The following is a 10,277-nucleotide window of genomic DNA, read 5'->3' on the forward strand; positions in this document are numbered from 1 at the left end:
TTGCCCTACTGAGATATTAAGCACTTTCGTATTAACCTTGTTAAACTTCATTGGTTATTTTACCTTTGGAAAATATTAACCTGCAATTATATATGTATATATAATTTATAAAACTTAATAATTACATAATTATATATATATATATATATATATATATATATATATATATATATATATATATATATATATAAGAAAATTTGAAAATCTGAAAATGTTGGGAAATGATAAAATCATTTTTATTTACTTTTGTTTGGTATTATTAAATTTTCGCCAATAACCTGGCTTTATCAAGGAGATGTCAGTTCGATTAAGTTTTTCTTCTTCTTCTTCTTCTTCTTCTTCTTCTTCTTCATAATGATGTAATAAGAGGTTGAAGTGTATATATATATATATATATATATATATATATATATAACCCCTGCTCAGGTGCATGCTATCATAAAAAACCTTGACACTTCCAAAGCATGTGGACCCGACCTCATCCCAGCTGTGCTATTAAAAAGTGCTCAGCCGAAGTAGCTCCAGTTCCCTCCAAACTCTACAACAAATGCCTTAATGAATCTTGCTTTCCGAGCTGTTAGAAAACTGCTTCTGTAGTACCAGTATTCAAGAATTCTGGCGAAAGAACTGACCCATTAAATTATCGCCCTATTAGCCTCCTCCCACTTTTTGCCAAAATATTTGAGACCTTAATTAACCATGCTCTAGTCCAGCACCTTACAGATGCTAAACTTCTGACCGACCATCAATATGGATTTAGACAAGCCCGTTCCACGGCAGACATCCTCACTGTAATCTCTGAACGCATATACCAGTCACTGGACAAAGCGGGAGAGGGCAGAGCGGTAGCTCTAGATATATCCAAGGCTTTTGAGAGGGTATGGCATGAGGGTCTCCTCAGGAAGATTAGATCTTACGGTATCACTGGTAGAATACTTAACATAATTAGATCCTTCTTAGATAAGAGAAAAATCCAGGTTGTCCTCGACGGTCGTACATCTAAACAATATGATATAAATGCGGGAGTGCCCCAGGGATCTATCCTTGGACCTCTGCTGTTCCTGATATTCATAAATGACCTCCCCGACAAAATTGCCTCTGAGATGGGTATATATGCTGATGACACCACACTCTATAGCAGGCACGACAGGAAAACAAATGAACATATATCTAAAGTAATGGCAGAAACACTAGAGGATGACCTCCAATCAGTAGTGGAATGGGGACAAAAATGGATGGTAACGTTCAATGCTACCAAGACAAAACTGGTTTCATTCAATAATTACAAGAAACCTTCTCTACCACCTATAGCAATGGTCAACGACTCTTTATCTGAGAGTACGTCTCTCAAGCTCCTTGGCCTAACGTTCACAGGAAACATGAGTTGGAACAATTACATCGAGGGCATTGCCAGGGCCGCTGCAAGGAAGGTGGGCTCTCTCTACCGTGCTAGAAAATTTCTAACACCCGAAAGTATCCTGTACCTCTATAAGGCCACTATTCGCCCATGTATGGAGTATTGCTGTCATATTTGGGCCGGTGCATCGACTACTAGTCTCTCGCTCCTTGACAGGGTTCAAAAGAGAGTCGCAAATCTGATAGGCCCTAAACTGGCATCTAAACTTCAGCCTCTGTCCCATCGTCGAAACGTTGCATCCCTCTGCCTGTTCTACAAGTATTATAATGGTGAATGCTCTGAAGAACTGCAAGTACTTGTGCCCCCACGACGTGAACACCCTTGACAGACCCGACAAGCTAAAAAATCCCACCCCCACACTGTAGAGATCCCTAGATGTAAAAGATCTTTCTACTCCAGTAGTTTCTTCCCCAGAACTGCTAGACTTTGGAATTCCATTCCAGGTCACTGCTTCCCCAACTGTACTGACATGCATAAGTTCAAGTGCAACGTGAACCAACATCTCGCTGCCCTAATCCCTACATAGTACCCCAGTAGATGTTTCCCCTGATAGTAGCCCCCTACACCAAAGTGGCAATGTGCCTTGTTTGGGGTGAAAATGTAATAAAAAAAAAAAAAAAAAAAAAAATATAAGTTTGAAAAGCATTTCATCCAAGGCATGAAAATTGTTAAACAAAATGGTTTTACTATAGGCTTTAAAAATAAAGCTACAAGATTCAATTTGAAATATATTTATCTTCAAAGTGCACTTTTATAAATTTTACAAAGTAAGGTATAAAAATTTAATTTAACCTGAATAAAATAATACCTAGGATGTATTTTATGTAATGTACATTCTGTTGCACTTTTTTAAAAAAAACATTGAAAATTTTATATCTACATCATTAATTGCTAGATGAAAGATAATGTTTTTAAATTGCAAAACAAATTGTACATTACATAAAATAAATCCAAGGTAATTTTTTGATTCAATTTAAATTAAATTTTTATACCTTACTTTGTAAAATTTGTAAAAGTGCACTTTGAAGATAAATATATTTCAAATTGAATCTTGTAGCTTTATTTTTAAAGCCTATAGTAAAACCATTTTGTTTAACAATTTTCATGCCTTGGATAAAATGCCTTTCTAACTTGTATCTTATCCTTTTAAGATTATGTTTTAAAACTCTTCTTCTCTATTTCAGTTTGTATTTTTCCTCACACCACAACTCATTTTTGCAACCCCCTTTTTGTATTATTACAGGTCTGAATATTCTCTGTTTCAGTTTGTATTTCTCCTCACACCATAACTCATTTTTCTGCAACCCCCTCTTTGTAATACAGGTCTGAATAATGAGAAAATCTGAATTTTGTTAACAAAAACTTTAAAATAACGTTTTTAGATTAAATTTTTTAAACTTCTTTCAGAATAGAAAATCTTTAAAATTTAATAAGGAACATATTTCATATAGGTGTCATTAACAAATATTCAGTACATAACGAGAAAAATAGAGATGAAAATTTCAAAAGGACTGTATAACTGGTTACGGTCAATAGTAGTCCTCGCCAGCGAAAGTTTTTGTTATTGTTATTCTATTGTTATTATTATTTAAAACATTTTGTGTCCTGCTCTTTCGCGCGAGGACTAATATATATATATATATATATATATATATATATATATATATATATATATATATATATATATAATTTATAAATCTCACTATGTCTGTCTGTCTTTCTGTCTCTCTATCTGTATGTCTGTCTCCATAGTCATATTTTCAAATTCTATCTCTTCCGAAACTAAAAGTCAAAGAGTGGCGCTAAGTACCTCAAAGAATTGGATTTTTTATGGATCATTGTTTTATGAGTCTTTAGCCGGTTCAAATACTTTTTATGGGTAAAAAAGGGGTCAAAATGGAAAACATTGTTATACATATACATATATATATATATATATATATATATATATATATATGTATATATATATATATATATAAACGTACACTGTTTTAAGAAATTGTTTAGATTTACATGAGATTTGTAATCGAGCATTAATATCGTAAAAAGGTACTGCCTTCGTAATGTGTAGTCTGCCAATTACTTTTTTGTTGACCATTCACATAAACTCCGCAAACATCGTAACGTTTTAATAGTATATAGACAGATACAGATAAGTGATGCAAAACGGATTAACGACCTAATTAATTTCTGTTGCAATTAAATAAAATACTGGTTTGCGTCATCAGCTATTACGGCACGTTCTATGCATTATCTGTTCTTTTTTACGACAGACTTTTACGAGCTACTAAATTAAGGACTGACAATGAAACTTAATTATCCGATCTTAGCTAAATTGTCTAATTGATAAATAAATGTCAACATAAAATGTTTTTCTAAACTTTTGAAATTTTGTATTATTTAGATTATTCAGAATACTGCTCTTAATTTGAGTGTTATTCTTTTTTTCAAATTTTTTACATAGAAGGCACTACTTATCTAGGCCCAGAGGCCACTCGAGGATGAGGGTTAAAGAGTGCACTGTAGTCAATGGGATATCATAGTAATCGTTAGTAGTGTAAATTAGGTAAATTGGATTATTTAAGGGGAACGGCTCATCAAGAACTTGTTTACATTGGACTTGAAGACGACTATATTTTAGTTATTTGGAAAGCAGGCAAATGTAAGACAGTTCCACAGGTGTGCAGTTCTAAGAAAGAAGCTTTGTTCATGGAAGTGAAGTAGACCTTCATGCCATACCCTATCAAAGGCATTTGATATGTCAAGAGCAATTGCGCTAGAAATGAAGCCTCCATCGAGAGACTCGCTCATCCTATGATATATAGCCATTAGCATATCTGCTGTAGATCTAGCAGAATGGAAATCATATTGCATGCCACTAAGAAGGTTATTTTTACTGAGATGGTTGACTACTTCTCTATTTAACACAGATTCCAGTAACTTACTAATGATGCACAGGAGACTTATTGATCTGTACTGAGAAGGAGATGACCGATCACCTGAATTCTTAAATACAGGGAATACTGATGAGATTTTCCAGAGTGTTGGGAAGCAATTCTCTTTAAGACAATGCTTGAACAGCTTTTTAAGTATTGGAGATAGTTCTGGTTTCAGCACTATAATTGGAATGCTTTACTGGAATCAGGGTTTTTGATTAGCTTGGCAACATCACGCACAGATATTTTTTATGTCACATCTGGCCGTATAGGGTAGAATTAGCTGCAAAGATCTTGGCAAAGAGTTTAGCTTTGTCTAATGTTGACGATATTACCTCATGTTCATTTATAATATTTGGGATAGAGCACACGCTTCTGTTCAGGATCTTGCCAAATTTTTAGTGTAATGATAACAAGAGGAATTTTATTTTTAATTGCATTTCGCTTAGTAATGTATCAATTAATGTATGTGTGGACAATTTTATTATTAATTATGAGAGCCGTAAACCTATATTTGTGTTCAGATATCTAATCTTTATAGAGGCGACGGATTTTCAGGAGATCGATATCAATTTGAAGCTCGACCCTTCGAACAACAGATATGGAAAAATTGGCTAAAACATTAATTCCTTCACTGTCAACTGGGCAGTTTTCTACAGGGAGGGGTCGCTTTTTTCGTCGATATTTTCGAAACTCATTACCTCTTTTCGATTGTCTATTTTTTAATATAAACCTACATAACTTCCGGTTTGGCGATGGGCGCAACAGCAAAGCTGTCTTTTTCGCGTTCTTTTCCTCCTTTGCGGTACGGGTTCGAGCTTGCCTGCATACTACCACTTTGTTTTTGCACTTGCAATTTTCTTTTTTTTTTCTACAACCAACACCCTTACACACTTTCTTTTCTGCCTTCGTGTCACGGGTTCGAGCCTGCCTGCCTACTATAACTTTTTTTTGCTCAACATACACCAACAAACACCCGGGTAACACCGGGTACCCAGGCTAGCATTATATATTTCCTGCAGATTTCTTTGTTCGATAAGAAAGATTCCCGAGTTTGATAAGATACACTTCTATGCAAACAACATTCAAGAATAGAATTTTGGGGCTCCTTAAATTACTATCTTTATATTGCAGCTATAGTCAGCACCCAGTGACAACATTTGCAAAGAGATAACACCCTTAGTATGCGACTAAAACAAATTTAAGTCGATTAGTATTTAAAGTTGTCTAGGCATTTTTACACATTTAAATTTCTTACCTTCTTACCCGAACTGCACAAGTTACGGGGCCTCTGAATACAAATCTTTTGCAAAAAGATACCAACTGGAACTGGTCAAGCACACACAAACAATCATTTGAAAAATCAAAACACTTGTTAGTTCTGATCTATTGCTGACACACTACAGTCCATCATTAGGCATTACTGTTGTGGCGGATGCTTTAGACTATGGAGTCGTAAGAGTAATATCACATATTTTTCCTGGTGGAAGCGAAAAGCCATTGCACACGCATTAAAGTATAGCCAAATTGAGAAATAAGCTCTAGCAATAATCTACGCGGTAGAAAAATTTCACAAAATGCTATATGGCCGGCATTTTACTCTGATCACTGACCACATGCCCTTAATTAGTATTTTTGGTCTCAGGAAAGGAATTCCAGTTTATACAACAAACCACTTACAAAGATTTTAGATTACGACTTTTCTATAAAATATCAACCAGGTAGTAAAAGTGGTCAGGCAGATGCGTTATCTAGACTCATCTCTTCTCATCAAAAAGTAGTGGAAGACACGGTCATCGCTGCTATAGCTGTGGAACCTGAAGTTGTCTCTGCGCTGTTTCCACAGTGAGATCGCTACCTTTCACTTCAGAGATGATCCAGGAGGCTACAGTTGCAGATTCATTATTATAGAAAGTTCGACATTTTCATCTCATAAGGTAGCCGAAAACATGCACTGACCAGCAACTTCAACCATTTTTTCAGAAAAGATCTTCTTTATCCGAGATCAATGGAACACTTCTCTTTTGAGAACATGTTTTTGTCCCATTGAAACTCCAGAACAGAGTTTTCAAGCAATTCCACTATGAACATCAGGGCATTAACCGGATGAAAGTCTTGGCACGTGGCTACGTGTATTGATCAAATATGGATAGGTAATTAGAGGAACTTGAAAAAGTTGTGCCAAATGTCAACTGGTTGTGAAGTCTCCTCGAAAAACAAGATTGCATGCATGGCCTACCCCAGAAAGGTCTTGATCACGACTACACATAGAATTTGCAGGATCAGTTAATGGACAACATTACTTAACATTGGTTGATGCTTACAGTAAGTGGGCAGATATATGTCCAGATGAACTATACTACCTCAAATGAAACTGTAAAGAAACTACAAGGAATTTTCAGCAGGTGAGGCGTTCCTGAAATCTTCTGATAATGGTACTGCATTTACCTCAGCAGAATTTTGTGACTTCTGTAAATAAAACAGTATTCAACATCTCAGATCTTCACCTTTCCACCCACAATCAAATGGCCAAACCAAACGCTTTGTTAACACATTTAAGAGAACACTCTTGAAGTTAAAAGGGAAAGAAACTACTCGAGAGATCATAAAAATATTTCTAAGTAGCTACAAAGCTACTCCAAATCCAAATTGCCCAAATGGAAAGTCTCCTGCTGAAACACTGCTGAATAGAAAAATACGTTTACCAATTGATGCTATTTGTCCATCATCAAATAATCATCGCAAGAGGAACAGGAGGATGAAAAATCTGTTATATTATGAGCATGGAGCAAGGTCCCGTAAATTCTTACCAGGACAACCTATATTAGGAAAAGACTACTGCAATGGTAAAGAAAAATGGACATAAGGTTACGTAGTACGTCGTTCTGATAATGTAATCTATGGTGTGGATGTACAATCATCTATTTGGGTCGGACATGCAAATCAACTTCGTTATTCATATCTTTCAAAGAAACAGTTAAATTACACAATCATTCTATTAAATGTTTTACCGGACACATTTACATTATCTTAAAGTGTTCAAGCAAGACCGCTTGTGAGTTTAATTTTATAAGACTCCGACCCTTCGACTCAACCCAATTAGTATAAAGTTACACCAGGTATTAAGTACAATCTTACATGTTTCGTACGTTTCTTTTAAGTTTGTCTTTGACAAACTGCGAGCTATTATTAGATCAGGCTGTCTGAAGATATTAGCTTCTTGACCTTTTTTTTTTTACACAGTGGTCACCACTTATCAAGGCCCGGAAGCCACTCAGGGATAAGGGTTATTGCAAGTACATTACGTTAGTGTGGAGATTTGATGAATTGTTTACTTAAGGGGGCGGTTCATTAGGAATTTGTTAACGTTGGACTTGAACACATCCAAGTTGTAGTCAGGTGGGAAGTAGGCAGACCTAAAATGCACCAACCATTGATGTTATTGAGTTTTTTTTCCTCTTTGCAAAACAACAACACAAACAAGTTCTGCAAAACAACAACACAAACAATAATTTTCCTCTACAAAACAACCAAAATATGGAAAAATATATCTTTTACTAAAATTATTGGAATCGGCATTAAATAACCTGGAAATATGTTGTAAAACAATAGCTTAAAAGATTCGATATGCCGTAAAACAAAAACAACCAAGCCAACTACTCTTCATAATAGTCATTAAAAAGTGTTGATATGCCGTAAAACAACCAAACCAAACTCATAAAAGTCATTTTCTCATTTTTTTGGTCCTTATCTGTGTTAACATAACCCACAAAATGGCGAACAATGGTTGCTAAAAACACAAAAGCTATAATATAAAAAAGAAATGCTTATAATTTCATCAAAATACGATTGAATTTTTTGTTTTTACTTTTGTAAATATATCTGAAATTATTTTTTCAACACAGTCCTTTTTGGGGAAGATTTTGCAATAAGCCTATTAAATCCAATGTTACAGAATGTCGTTGGATTATCCAACTATACATTGAGAGGGACAGCATTCCGAGAATGCAAACAATATCTGGAACGGTAAGATGTTTCGTACAGAACCCACTTTCCATCACTGGTAAGCACTCGATTGAACAAGGATGCGGTACAGAGGTGAGAAAGAAAACGGCCTCGAACGAAATCTCTAAAAACTTCAATCATTTTCACAATTGTCCAGCTTATAACTGGTGGCTTGTTTTTTGTTTTTGTTTTTGTTTGTGTGTGTGTGTGTGTGTGTGTGTGTGTGTGTGTGTGTGTGTGTGTGTGTGTGTGTGCGCGCGCGTGTACGTGTGCGTGTTATTTTTTTTTTTGTTTTTTTTTGTTTTTTTTTTAACGTTCCTCCTATCTGTCCGAATTGAAAAATAATTGCCACACGCATTTCGGATACATTTCAGCTTCATTCAATGACAAATCTAAAAATAAACAAAACATTTTAGTTACATGAAGTATATATATATATATATATATATATATATATATATATATAGTAGTGGTAGTTGGACAAAAATCGGAGGCCTGCAATATAAATGCTGGAGTCCCTCAGGGGTCAATCCTGGGCCCAACTCTCTTCCTGATCTACATCAATGACCCCCCTAAACACATACTTAAATCATTCGTTGACATCTATGCTGATGACATGACCATCTACGGCAACACATCAAAGGCTGTAAATGACAAAGTTCTCTCTGATTCTCTCTCCTCTGATCTCGAGCGCGTGGTTCAGTGGGGGAAGATGTGGCTGGTTACCTTTACTGCATCCAAAACGAAACTCCTATCCTTACATCATCAACGCTCTGATCTCCATCTGGCATCAATTGAGATGGATGGCTCTCATCTGGGTGAGGCCCCGTGTTTTGACAAGCTTCTGGGTTTGACCTTTACTCCTGATCGAAAATGGAACACGTACATCAAGTCTGTCGCCAAGGTCGCTGGAAAGATGGTGGGATCCTTCTACCGCTCCAGAAGATATGTCACTACTGATGCAATTCTCTATCTATATAAAAGCCAAGTACGTCCAAGGATGGAATACTGTTGCCATATCTGGGCAGGAGCTGCTAAAAGCAGCCTATCCTGCCTTGACAGAGTACAAAATAGGTTTTGTGGCTTAGTGGGAGATGCCCTTTTCTCTACCCTGCAACCTCTCTCCCACAGAAGAGACGTTGCGAGCCTATCTTTGTTTTATCGTTATTTCCATGGCAGGTCTGAACTTCAATCTCTGGTCCCCCCTCGCCAATCTTTCACGAAAAACACTCGTCTAGCTGAATCCACTGTGAAAAATCTTCCCCACTCTATATCTGTGCCTAAATCGAAACGCGGATTCCATGAACAAAGCTTCTTTCTTAGAACTGCACGCCTGTGGAACTCTGTTCCGTCTGCCTGCTTCCCACCGGACTACAACTTGGATGTCTTCAAGTCCAACGTTAACAAATTCCTAATAAACCGCCCCCTTAAGTAAACACTTCATCAAATCTCCACACTAACGTAATGTACTTGCAATAACCCTTATCCCTCAGTGGCTTCCGGGCCTTGAAAAGTGGTGATCACTGTGTAATATATATATATATATATATATATATATATATATATATATATATATGACTACTTCATTTAATCACATAAATTAATATACGAAAGTATACATTTATGCGTAAACTTTAAGTATTTACTTCAACAGTGCTCAATACGTAGGTAGAGCTAGGCATAAGCCTGATGAATGCTAGCATGGATGAAACGCGAAATATTCTGTGTAGCTTAATCGCCGTATATAGTTTATAACTTATATATATATATATATATATATATATTTATTTATTTATATATATAATTAAAGTTGAATGTGTGTGTGTGTGTGTCTGGTCACGAATAGGCTCCTATATGGTTGACTATTTTAAAAACTGATTACATATAATGATAGAAGATGTATCGAGACACAGGAATGC

The sequence above is a fragment of the Euprymna scolopes genome, chromosome 14 (genome assembly GCF_053919585.1).
Source record: "Euprymna scolopes isolate OS-2025 chromosome 14, ASM5391958v1, whole genome shotgun sequence".
NCBI lineage: Eukaryota > Metazoa > Mollusca > Cephalopoda > Sepiida > Sepiolidae > Euprymna > Euprymna scolopes.